Raw genomic sequence first — 14,653 nt, 5'->3', positions numbered from 1 at the left:
TTTCTTGATGGTTTTTCCGGATATTTTCAAATTCCAATAGCACCCGAAGATCAAGAGAAAACCACATTCACGTGCCCTTGTGGTACTTTTGCTTACAAACGCATGCCATTTGACTTTGCAACGCCCTTGCAACCTTTCAAAGGTGCATGATGGGAATTTTTCACGACATGATAGAAGAATGCATGGAAGTTTACATGGATGACTTTTCAGTCTTCGGTGATACTTTTGAAACATGTCTAGCTAATCTTGAACGAATGCTTATTAGATGCAAACAATCAAATCTAGTACTTAATTGGGAGAAATGCCATTTCATGGTTAAAGAAGGCATCGTTCTTGGTCATAAAATTTCAAAGGAAAGAATTGAAGTGGATAGAGCTAAAGTAGATGTAATTGTTAAACTTCCACATCCCACCAATGTTAGAGGAGTTAGGAGTTTTCTAGGGCATGCCGGTTTTTACCGACGTTTCATAAAAGATTTTTCTAAAATTGCCACTCCTATGAATAAACTCTAGAAAAGGATGCTCCAATCATCTTTTCAGATGAATGCATTAAATCTTTTAATATTCTTAAAGAGAAACTCACTAATGCGCCGATCATGATAACACCAAATTGGAATCTACCGTTTGAACTTATGTGCGATGCAAGTGATTTTGCAATGGGAGCCGTTTTAGGACAAAGGATTGAAAAACGATTTCAACCTATTTATTACGCTAGTAAGACGTTACAAGGAGCACAAACAAATTATACAACTACTGAAAAAGAACTCCTTGCTATTGTCTTTGCTTTTGACAAATTTCGTTCATATCTCGTTCTAGCTAAAACGGTGGTCTATACCGACCATTCTGCTCTTAGATACCTATTTCGAAACAAGATGCCAAACCACGATTAATCCGTTGGATCTTACTATTACAAGAGTTTGATATTGAAATTCGAGATAAAAAGGGAGCAGAAAATCTCGCAGCCGATCATCTTTCTCGTCTTAAAAATCCTGAATTAGAAGTTCTAAATGAATCGGCCATACAAGACAACTTTCCTGATGAATATCTATTGAAGATAGATTATAATGAAATTCAATGGTTTGCAGACTATGAAAACTACTTAGTATGTGGATTCCTTGAAAAAGGATTATCGTACCAAAAACGAAAGAAATTCTTCAGTGATATAAAACACTATTTCTGGGAAGATCCACATTTGTTTAAAAGTTGTCCCGATGGAATAATACGCCGATGTGTATTCGGAGATGAAGCTAGTAAAATCTTAAACCATTGTCACACAGGACCAACAGGAGGGCATTATGGGCCTCAACTAACAGCAAGAAAAGTTTATGATGCTGGATTCTATTGGCCTACAATTTACAAAGACGCACACCTTCTTTGCAAATCCTGTGATGCTTGTCAAAGGGCCGGAAAAATAAGTCAACGTGATGAAATGCCACAAAATGTCATTCAAGTATGTGAAGTATTTGACATTTGGGGTATTGACTTTATGGGTCCATTTCCAAAATCTCATAATAATCTATATATTCTCGTAGCCATTGATTATGTATCTAAATGGCCGGAAGCACAAGCTCTCCCAACTAACGATGCACGAGTTGTGGTCAATTTTTTAAAACGTCTTTTTGCAAGGTTAGGAACACCGAAAGCTTTAATAAGTGATCGGGGAACTCATTTTTGTAATAATCAACTTGAGAAAGTTCTCAAAAGATATGGAGTAACTCATAAAATCTCCACCGCTTATCATCCACAGACAAGTGGACAAGTTGAAAATACTAACCGAGCTTTGAAACGTATTCTAGAGAAAACCGTAGGATCAAATCCGAAGGAATGGTCCATTAAATTGGAGGATGCACTCTGGGCTTTTAGAACAGGCTACAAAACTCCAATTGGAACCACACCTTTTAGACTCGTTTACGGAAAAGCATGTCATCTTCCAGTAGAAATTGAACACAAAGCATTTTGGGCTTTGAAGACATGTAATCTTGATTTACATGAAACTGGACGTCTATGGTTAAGTCAACTAAACGAATTAGAAGAATTAAGACATGAAGCATACGAAAATTCGTTAATCTATAAAGAAAGAACGAAGAAATGGCATGATAAAAGAATCAGAAGTTCAAAAGAATTTAAAGAAGGAGACAGAGTTCTTCTTTTCAATTCACGATTCAAGCTATTTCCTGGAAAATTGAAATCAAGATGGTCTGGACCATTTATAGTCAAAAGAGTTTTCCCATACGGAACGATAGAATTGATAAATTCAAATGGGATTGAATTTAAGGTTAATGGTCACAGACTTAAACATTACATAGATAGTCCGATGTAAATTGACAATGAAGTTAATCACAATTTCGATACCACAGCTAACTAAGTGTGGGGAGAATCAAGTCTTTAAAGGATAATATGTATTTCTGTTAGAGTTAGATTTTCTGTTTTCGTGTAGTTCTCGAAAATAGAACCCGAATGGTCTTTCCCTAGCAGACCCTAAAGAACTAGTCTTCTCCCCCCATTCTGAATTTTTATTTTTTTAGGTTTTTACGAAATGAAGACTTCCTGTGGACTAAACCATGGCCTAATGCTACACGCTTTGATTATTAAACTTAATAATGACACACTTCCGAGTGAACTGGTATCAGTAATCAGAGAAAAATTGGACGGAGTAAGAAAAGAATCCAGATGCGAAGATAATAAGTTACAATTTGATAAAGGAAAATCAAAATCCGCAGCGAAAAGAAGAGCACGACACCTTGAAAGATGTCACAAATGCGGAAAATGGTCACACGAAGGTAAATGTTCAAATAATCAAACCTATTCAAACACCGAATTTGTTACTTTATGCAGAGACGGACCGTTCATATGTTTAGAAGAAAAAACGATAAATGCTCGAGGTTACACCTATGTAGCCATGGAAAATCAATTAGTCCGACTATCTTATGAGTGGGCTAGAGCATATCACTAAGAAATCTCTTTCACAGGAAAGTATGTACAGTTTTCAATTTTTATTTTTATTTTTATTTTTAACCTTTTGATAATAAACGCTAATTTGTTCGCTATAAAGTATTAAATTGGTATTCGATAAAATTAGGTATGCGTAACCGAAATTATTGATATCATACAAAAATTTATTACATCACTGCGAAATTTAACGTTTATTCTTAAGGTATAAATATCTTTAATCAATCAACCCAAAATATTTCAAAAATTTGTCATGAGTTAAATTAGGTCATGGAACCGAAATTACTTTACCGAAAAGAGGGGCGTATATTTTTGATAATATTTGATTGATTAAAGTGGGATAAAAGACCAAAAATATTTTTAATTTTATTTTTACTTTGTTTTTAAATTTAATAAATAAATATTAAAATACTATTGTAAACTTTTAAATCAATATATTTAAAATTGTAAATATTTGAAAAATTAATATTTTTAATATAAGTTTGTATGTATAAAAACAAAAATATAATATAAATTTGGTGTGAAATTTTAAATTTTAATAATATGAATTTTTAATTTTATGCATTTTAAATTTAAGTTTGGTGTGATTATAAAAACAAAAATTTACTTTATTTCGTTAAGTTAAAAATTTGATTTTTAAAATTCATCGTGAGTTGAAGACTAGGTCATTGAACCGAAATTGCTTTACCCGAGGGAGGGACGAGAACTTTTATTATCATTATTTTTAATCTTATTGAATTAAAGTATGCCAAAAACATTAAAAAACCCAAAAATCTTTACTTTTAAAATCGTGCTTTAAATTGACAAATTTTAAAATTTTGTCGAGGGACGGACTAGGACATCGTTCCGAAACGACCTCGTCCTAAATAACAAGGGAAACAAAATTTTAAAATTAATTAATTAATTGTTTTATAAGTTAAGGTTTTAAAAAAAAAAAAAAAGACACCGCAACTCGCGAAGTTTGTAATGGGTAAATACCGCAACTCGCGGAGGATGAAAAATCCAGAAAAAAATAAAACGCAAGATCAGATCAGTTTGCACACAACCACACCCCAAAATACTGCGAAAATAAACCCAAAAACACACACAAATCCGAATTTTTTTCACCATTTTTCATCAAATCTTTCACAAAATCATGTTGAGAAGGATGCTATCAAGGAATTACTCAAGGAAAACGGTAATTTCTTCATCAAAACACCCATATAATTCGAAAATTTAGTGTTCTTGAGCAATTTTATACCCAATTCGATTTTGATGCTTTTTAGTCTAATTATGCTTAAATTGCTTATGTATTATGCTTGTATAACCTAGATTGATGCTATTTAACATGATTAGAAGCCTTAAACTTCAAATTTTGAGTAATCTAGGGTTTGTGTTCTTGAGCAATTTGGGGCGTTTTGATATAAACAGGTTATGGCCGATTTTTATCATGAATTATTGCTAAATTAAGTAGTGTAACATGTTTAGGTAGTTAAATGATCCAAACTTTGAGCTTAAACATGATTTTTGAGAATTAAAGTGGACTTTTTCAAGTCTAAAATTCATGAACTTGATTTTTGAGAGATAATGCCATTTGAAACTTGTTTAATTGCTAATAATGATTATTTTGACATGTTATTTGAGTTGAATGCTTATGAACTTGACGAACATTTTCGTATATGCTTATTTGAAAAAGTGTAGATTTGATAAAAATATGAAAATGAGCATAAGTTTGATATAAATTGAACATGTCATTATAATTATTTTGATTGATGATTTTGCTGACACTAATGCATATTTGGATGCACAAAAATTGTGTTTGATGTGTTTTGCAGACTGAAAGGGGTGAATCTTCATCCCAAGCTCACATTGCTCCTCCTGAGAATGCGGAACAACAGGATGTTGATAACTATTACAAACAAGATATACCTCATCCAGTTATGACATTTTCAGATATGCACGTGGAAGATTTGCACCCGAACTTGAGATTAGACAGACGTTGGATAGATTATCCAAAATACCAAAGGAGCTTGCACACTCTTCATTCTAAAGCTGTTGAAGTACCTAGGGTAATAGAATGGGAACCGTTAGAAGCTGTAGGATTGGGCGAACGGATTAGAGAATTACTTACACAGGGGTATGGTAATTCTACTTTTAACGATTGGGTACGATTATTCAACATGCGTAGACCTGTATATAAAGTATGGTGTGAAGAATTATTGTGTAGTATAGAAATAAATGATCGGGTAGCTACTTTAACCGGTCGAACTTTTATTAGATTTTTGTTAGGAGGTTCGATGCGCCACATGTCTCTACTAGACATGGCTCAGGCCTTACGTATATATACGCCTGAGGAGCTATCATCTGCTGATTGTCAAGGGTTGATATTAAATGGTAGGAAGATTGATGAAAATTTTGATACGCATGGTGTATGGAGTCAAATGACTAGCCATCACCGATTTAAAGGGGGAAATTACTCTTATACGGATATAGATATAGCTGAGTTAAGAGTAATTCACAGGTCTCTAGCGAACTCGATTACACAGCAAGGTAAAAATAAGGAAAAGGTAAATGAGCAAGATTTATTTTACCACATGTGTATTCGAGACCCACAAAGCGCTGTAAGTATACCTTATTGTGTGGGTTATTATTTATCGACTATGGTTAGGGGGATGAGACCGCACAGTATAATAGGAGGTGGTATATTTATTACATTAATTGCTGAGTATCTCGATGTGGATATAAGTCGGGGGGATTATTAATCGAAGAACTAGAACCCCACGATACAATTGGTTTAAATGTATATCATGGTGCTAAGGTTTTGAAGAGGCGAAATAATGCCGCAGTACCATATAATGGAAGACATCCACAGGTGGAAAGAAATCAACAGCCAGGTAATGTGGGAGGGGGAAATGAAATGACAGAAATGCAAAGGTTTATAGCTTCACAAGAATATGAAAATGCTAGACATCGAGCATTTGAAGATTGGCAAGTTCATCAAAACCACATAATAGCTCATTACCAACATGTAGGTAGAAACTATATTCCTACTCCAAAGCCCGTATTTCCTCCCTGGTCTATAGAGATCCAACCACCGTATCCTACTTATAACCCAACTGAAGCATTTTATAACACATACGGTTATGCATGGAACCCCTACTAGTATCAGTATCAACCCTAGTTTATTTAGTTTTATTTATTTTATTTTTGTAATGTTACTATATTTAACACTTATGTTGATATTGTAATAGTTTTTATAATTTTCTAACTTTTATTATTAGATTTTAATAATTTTTGAATGTGGGGTAATATACCAAATTTCAAAAATATGTATATATGTTTGCAGTTTATCTTATGTACACAACAGGGTAAAACAACGCATTTTCAAAGACTGGCATTAAGTTCAGCAAAAGCAACTAATTTTGACGACAAGATGCAAAATAAATGTGATATAACAACAAACGGAATGAACAAATGATGTGCACCATTTACCATTCAACAAAAACAACAATATGTTTGGAAACTATGGTAAAAATTTAATCATTTTTCTGCGCAAATCACCCTCAATAATTTAAATTGTTACTGATTTCTTGCAAATGAGGGCATTGCAAGATCTTAAGTGTGGGAAGGGGTTAAATTCTTTCAGAATGTTAAATTTTTTTTTTTAAATTTAAATACTTGGTTACCATTAAAAATACTAGTAACGCAGTAGTTGTATTAGAATCTAGTGCTCTCTGATAACAAAGAACAGCCCTAGTCTTATATACTGACTACCCACTTCTAGTAAAAAATTTCAAAATTTTCAAACTAAATGAATTCAAAATCATGTTTATACATATTTATAAACGATGAAAACTAGGTGTTAATACCGAAATTGTCGTTACCTCGAAAAGGACATAAATTGAGAAACAACCCAAAAATGTTAGAATTCATTTAAGAATGGAATAGAGGAAAATAAAAAGGCAAAGAAAAGAAAATAAAAGCCAAGTGTGGGAAATTTTTACCAAGTTATTCAAAATATATATCACATATTTTTGTACAAATAATTGAAAATACTTTTGTTTTGGACGATAATTAACTGTTTTACCCAATGAAAGAAAAGAAGGGATGGATCTACACGATGAATCAATTCCATCATTAAAAGGAAGTAAAGTCTTTCGAAAAAAAACGCGCTTCTTGATTTAGGTCAAGAAGTTGTCGTGCAGACCAGCTGTAGGTTGACGAAAAATCTAGAAAAGTCATCTCTAAAATCAGCAGGAAATCCACGGACCTCGGCATCAAACAGGGTCACCAAGTGGTCAAACTTATCCTAACCATGAGAGGATCTATCTCGTAAAATGGGGAGGACGCCGTGCAAATTGGCTGGATAAGACTAATGAATCAGATCCCCAGAAAGGATAATCTCCTTAAAGATCAAAAATCAGCTTTTAAGACTGATATTACTCAATCCTTGAGATTGACTTTAAAGATTGAGAATTACAAACTCATAGAATTCATTGATATCTAAACTCGAGCTTGAACGAGAAAATATTTTGATAAAAAAATTAAAATCGATTTGTTTTCTGAAAACCCATTTTCAATGCGTTCATTACCTTTGAACGTAAAATCCTAGGAATTCACCTGGAATTCATTAGGTCACCTGAACCAAATCGGGTGTCAACCGTAAGAACGGTGGTTTCATAGCATGGTTAAAGACAGGACCTTGTGCCAGACCGAAAAATTATAAGGGTGAGCTTTACTATTGCTCCTACCAAGGATAGTAATTGCATCCGATACGTTATAGACCATAATTAAAAGAATGTCAGGGGACATTGCCTTAACAGTTGCTTGTTCAACGCTTTCCTTTACAACCGGACGGTAGTTTACCGAAAGGTAATATACGGAGCAAGTATACTGGACGTGTTGCTTTCCCAATACAAGGTTAGCAAGTGGGTGACACAAAACCACAAGTTTTGAGCTAAAAATTTCAAATATGAAACCCACCAAACCCACAAAAACAATTTGCAAACACCAGTGAAGGGTTATTCCGGAAAACTTATCTAGGGTAAAAACTAGATTTAATTTTCAAAAGATCAAATGTTTTCATAAAGATCCAATTTACTTAATGGATCTAAATTTTTATAGTCATGTGGGACTGTAAACCACATCGTTACTATCATTGTTCATACCGCCGTATTGAAATCACTGATGTACAAAGTGTGAAGAATAAAGAAGTGATTCAAGTATTTTTATTTCAAGACTATATTGCTTGAGGACAAACAACGCTTAAGTGTGGGAATATTTGATAATGCTAAAAACGAACATATATTTCATAGCATTATTCCTCAAGAAAGACAAGATTTTAGTTGCAATTGTTCTATTTACAAGTGATATTCGTTTAAATATTAAAAGGTGAAGACAAAAGGCAGATTCGACGAATTGAAGACGCAAAGGTCCAAAAAGCTAAAAAGTACAAGATACAATCAAAAAGGTTCAAATTATTGATGAGAAACGTCTAAAAATGACAAGAGTACAAGACGCAAAACGCAAAGTACACGATATAAAATAGTACGAAAGGACGTTCGAAAATCCGGAACCGGGACATGAGTCAACTCTCAACGCACGACGCAACGGAGCGAAAGTTACAAATTAATTATGTATATAAATATAATATAATATATAATTAATTATATAAATTTTATATATATTATATTTATATAATAAAACGTGGGCAAAGAAGATCCAAAAAGGGATGAGCTGTAAAAGCAAACTCCGCGACTCGCGGAGTTCGAAGGCAACAAGGGCCGCGACTCGCGGAGCCCCAAATTTTAGTGTGGGCCTATAAAAGGCAACGCATTTTTCTGAATTCAACACATCTTTTTCTCTTCATTCATAAACGTATTATATATATTTATATTTTAATTTTAATTTTAATTTTAAATCCTAATAATAAGGGTATGTTAGCGAATGTTGTAAGGGTGTAAGTTGAAATTATGTCCGTGTAACGCTACGCTATTTTTAATCATTGTAAGTTATGTTCAACCTTTTTAATTTAATGTCTCGTAGCTAAGTTATTATTATGCTTATTTAATCCGAAGTAATCATGATGTTGGGCTAATTACTAAAATTGAGTAATTGGGCTTTGTACCATAATTGGGGTTTGGACAAAAGAACGACACTTGTGGAAATTAGACTATGGGCTATTAATGGGCTTTATATTTGTTTAACTAAATGATAGTTTGTTAATTTTAATATAAAGATTTACAATTGGACGTCCCTATAAATAACCATATACACTCGATCGGACACGATGGGCGGGATATTTATATGTACGAATAATCGTTCATTTAACCGGACACGGGAATGGATTAATAGTCTATGGACTTATTAAAACAAGGGTGAAATTATGTACAAGGACACTTGGCATAATTGATAATAAAGTATTAAAACCTTGGGTTACACGCAGTCGATATCCTGGTGTAATTATTAAACAAAGTATTAAAACCTTGTTACAGTTTAAGTCCCCAATTAGTTGGAATATTTGACTTCGGGTATAAGGATAATTTGACGAGAACACTCGCACTTTATATTTATGACTGATGGACTGCTATGGACAAAAACCAGACGGACATATTAAATAATCCAGGACAAAGGACAATTAACCCATGGGCATAAAACTAAAATCAACACGTCAAATATCATGATTACGGAAGTTTAAATAATCATAATTCTTTTATTTCATATTTAATTTCCTTTATTTTATATTTGATTGCACTTCTAATTATCGCACTTTTATTTATTGTTATTGTATTTAATTGCACTTTTAATTATCGTACTTTTTAATTATCGCAAGTTTATTTTATCGCACTTTTATTTATCGCAATTTCATTATCGTTATTTACTTTACGCTTTAAATTAAGTTATATTTATTTTTAATATTTTACATTAGGTTTTAACTACGACTAAGTTTTAAAATCGACAAACCGTCATTAAACGGTAAAAACCCCCTTTTTATAATAATAATATTACTTATATATATTTGTATTTTTATAAATTAAAACTAATATAGCGTTAAGCTTTATTTAAAGATTTTCCCTGTGGAACGAACCGGACTTACTAAAAACTACACTACTGTACGATTAGGTACACTACCTATAAGTGTTGTAGCAAGGTTTAGGTATATTCATTCCATAAACGAGTTTAAAAGGTGTCGTTCCAATTGGAGTTTTGTAGGCTGTTCTAAAAGCCCAGAGTGCATTCTCTAATTTCATGGACCATTCCTTCGGATTTGATCCTACGATTTTCTCTAGAATACGTTTTAATGCTCGGTTGGTATTTTCAACTTGTCCACTTGTTTGTGGATGATAAGCGGTTGAGATTTTATGAGTTACTCCATATCTTTTGAAACTTTCTCAAGTTGATTATTACAAAAATGAGTACCCCGATCACTTATTAAGGCTTTCGGTGTTCCAAACCTAGCAAAAAGACGATTTAAGAAGTTGACTACAACTCGTGCATCGTTAGTTGGGAGAGCTTGTGCTTCCGCTCATTTAGATACCTAATCAATGGCAACGAGAATGTAGAGATTATTATGAGATTTTGGAAATGGACCCATAAAGTCAATACCCCAAACGTCAAATACTTCACATACTTGAATGACATTTTATGGCATTTCATCGTGTTGACTTATTTTTCCGGCCCTTTGACAAGCATCACAGGATTTACAAAGAAGGTGTGCATCTTTGAAAATTGTAGGCCAATAGAATCCAGCGTCGTAGACTTTTCTTGCTGTAAGTTAAGGCCCATAATGCCCTCCTGTTGGTCCTGTGTGACAATGGTTTAAGATTTGACTAGCTTCATCTCCGAATACACATCGGCGGATTATTCCATCGGGACAACTTTTAAACAAATGTGGATCTTCCCAGAAATAGTGTTTTATATCACTAAAGAATTTCTTTCGTTTTTTGTACGACAACCCTTTTTCAAGGAATCCACATACTAAGTAGTTTGGATAGTCTGCAAATCATGGAATTTCACTATAATCGATCTTTAATAGATATTCATCAGGAAAGTTATCTTGTATGGCCGATTCATTTAGAACTTCTAATTCGGGATTTTCAAGACAAGAAAGATGATCAGCTGCGAGATTTTTTGCTCCCTTTTTACCTCGAATTTTAATATCGAACTCTTGTAAGAGTAAGATCCAATAGATTAATCTTGGTTTGGCATCTTGTTTCGAAAATAAGTATTTAAGAGCAGAATGGTCGGTATAGACCACCGTTTTAGCTAGAACGAGATATGAACGAAATTTGTCAAAAGCAAAGACAATAGCAAGGAGTTCTTTTTCAGTAGTTGTGTAATTCGTTTGTGCTCCTTGTAACGTCTTACTAGCGTTATAACTAGGTTGAAATCGTTTTTCAATCCTTTGTCCTAAAACGGCTCCCATTGCAAAATCACTTGCATCGCACATAAGTTCAAACGGTAGATTCCAATTTGGAGTTATCATGATCGGTGCATTAATGAGTTTTTCTTTAAGAATATTAAAAGATTTGATGCATTCATCCGAAAAGATGAATGGAGCATCCTTTTCTAGGAGTTTATTCATAGGAGTGGCAATTTTAGAAAAAAATTTTATGAAACGTCGGTAAAAATCGGCATGCCCTAGAAAACTCCTAACTCCTCTAACATTGGTGGGATGTGGAAGTTTAGCAATTACATCTACTTTAGCTTTATCCACTTCAATTCCTTCTTTTGAAATTTTATGACCAAGAACGATGCCTTCTACCATGAAATGACATTTCTCCCAATTAAGTACTAGATTTGATTGTTCGCATCTAATAAGCATTCGTTCAAGATTAACTAGACATGTTTCAAAAGTATCACCGAAGACTGAAAAGTCATCCATGAAAACTTCCATGCATTCTTCTATCATGTCATGAAAAATCACCATCATGCACCTTTGAAAGGTTGCAGGGGCATTGCAAAGTCCAAATGGCATGCGTTTGTAAGCAAAAGTACCATAAGGGCACGTGAACGTAGTTTTCTCTTGGTCCTCGGGTGCTATTCGAATTTGAAAGTATCCAGAGAAACCATCAAGAAAACAATGGTAACTATTCCTGGCTAATCTTTCCAACATTTGATCAATGAAAGGTAAGGGAAAGTGATCTTTTCTGGTGGCGTCATTTAATTTTCTATAATCAATACAAACACACCATCATGTTACAGTCCTAGTAGGAATAAGCTCTTTTTTTTCATTTGTGATGACAGTCATGCCACCCTTCTTAGGTACACATTGAACTGGGCTTACCCATGGACTATCAGAGATTGGATAAATTAAACCTGCATCTAGCAGTTTAATAATTTCTTTCTTAACAACATCTTGCATGTTTGGATTTAGTCTTCATTGGTGTTGCACATACGTTTTATGGCCTTCTTCCATAAGGATTTTATGTGTGCAATACGAAGGACTTATGCCTTTAATGTCATGAATCTTCCATGCAATAGCTGGTTTATGAGCTTTTAGCACAGAAATGAGTTGAGATTTTTCATTTTCTGTAAGAGAAGACAATATTATTACAGGTAATTCAGATTCACCATGTAAATAAGCGTATTCCAAATGGTTTGGAAGTGGCTTTAACTCTAATGTCGGTGGTTCTTCTATCGATGATTTATATCGATATCTGTCTTCTTCTTTTAGCATTTGAAGTTCTTCTGTTGTTGGTTCATATTCATTAGCCATAAGTGTAGCTAACATTTCAGCTTCATCAATTGGTTCAGTTCCTTCTCCTAAAGAACATTCTCCTGTTCCTTGTAATTCTGGAAATTCTTCTAACAATTCTGCATGTGAATCTATAGTTTGAATATAATAACATGTATCATCTGCAGATTGCGGTTGTTGCATGGCTCTATCAACAGAAAAGGTAACACTCTCGTCCTCTATACTTAGAGTCAGTTTCTTACCGAACACGTCTATTATTGCTTTAGCCGTGTTTAAGAATGGTCTTCCTAATATAAGAAGAACTCGTTAATCTTCTTCCATGTCCAGAATAACAAAGTCTACTGGAAATACTAAAGTTCCAACTTCAACTAGCATGTTTTTCATTATCCCTCTAGGATAATTTACTGATCGATCCGCTAGTTGTATGCATATTCGTGTTGGTTTCAATTCTCCGAGGTCTAGTTTAGTGTATAATGAATACGGCATTAAATTTATACTAGAACCTAAATCTGCCAATGCTTCTATTGAACTAAGACTACCCAGAAAACATGAAATTGTGAAACTTCCTGGATCAGAGAGTTTTTCTGGTATCTTATTCAACAGCACTGCAGAACAATTAGCATTCATAGTAACAGCCGAAAGTTCTTCCATTTTCTTTCTATATGTGATTAGATCCTTCAAGAATTTCGCATATCTTGGCATTCCTGAAATCACATCCATGAAAGGAAGATTGACATTTATTTGTTTAAACATATCCAAGAATTTGGATTGCTCGACTTCAAGTCTTTCTTTTCTCATTTTACTCGGGTAAGGAAGCGATGGTTGGTATGGTTTAAGATAAGGTTTAGCCTTAACTGTGTTATCTTCATTAACCTTTTCAACTACCAGTTCTGTTTCCTTCTCTTGCTCAGACTGTGGTACCTGTGTAGTGGGAATAGCGTCATCAGAAATTATAGGCATTTCAGGTGGTTTAAGTGTAATACCACTTCTTGTGGTAATGGCTTTAGCTGTTTCATTCCGAGGGTTAGCATTTGTATCGCTAGGTAGACTTCTCGGTTTTCTTTCACCTATCAACCTTGCTAGGTTACTCACTTCTTGTTCTAGATTTTGAATAGAAGCTTGTTGATTTCTAAATGCTTGAGCATTTTGTTCGTTAGTTTGTTTCTGAGATGTGAAAAATTGCGTTTGAGATTCAACTAGCTTTGATATCATGTCTTCTAAATTTGGCTTTTTATCATCGGTTTGTGGTGGTTTATTTGGAAAAATAGGTCTTTGCTGATTGTAAGGATTGTTGGATACTTGTTGATTTAGATGATCTAACGATATCCTTTAGATGATCTAACGATATCTTTTTCTTGGTGCCACTCATGTGAATGGGAAGCAATGTTATCAATAATTTTGTAAGCTTCAGTTGCAGTTTTCTTCATAATGGAACCACCAGCTGCTATATCGATGTCTTTTCGTGTAGTGATGTCGCATCCTTGGTAGAATATTTGTACTATTTGATAAGTGTCTAAATCATGTTGCAGACATCCTCTTAACAACTTTCCAAACCTTGTCCACGCCTCATATAAAGTTTTATTTGGCTTTTGTGTGAACGTAACTATTTCTCCTTGAAGTCTCACGGCTTTAGATGCCGGAAAGAATTGTTTAAGAAATTTTTCAACTAAAACATCCCATGTATCAATCGCCCCTTCAGGTAATGATTCTAACAAATCTTTGGCTTCTCCCTTTAAAGTCCAGGGAAATAACATGAGATAGATCTGTTCATCCTCAACTTCTCGGATTTTAAATAGAGTACAGATCCTTTTAAAGGTATGAAGATGTTCATTTGGATCTTCCTTCGGTGCACCACTAAATTAGCATTGATTAGTTACCATGTGTAGGATTTGTTCTTTGTTTTCATAATCTGGCGCATTAATGTCTGGTTGAGTAATTGCATGACCTTGGCCAGTGCGTTTAGCTCTCATTCGGTCTTCCATACTTAGAGGTTTCAGATTTTCCATGATTGAATTTATTAAATCTGAAT

The sequence above is a fragment of the Rutidosis leptorrhynchoides genome, chromosome 3 (genome assembly GCF_046630445.1).
Source record: "Rutidosis leptorrhynchoides isolate AG116_Rl617_1_P2 chromosome 3, CSIRO_AGI_Rlap_v1, whole genome shotgun sequence".
NCBI lineage: Eukaryota > Viridiplantae > Streptophyta > Magnoliopsida > Asterales > Asteraceae > Rutidosis > Rutidosis leptorrhynchoides.
The sequence above is the reverse complement of the archived record's forward strand: the minus strand, read 5'-3'. Positions refer to the sequence as shown.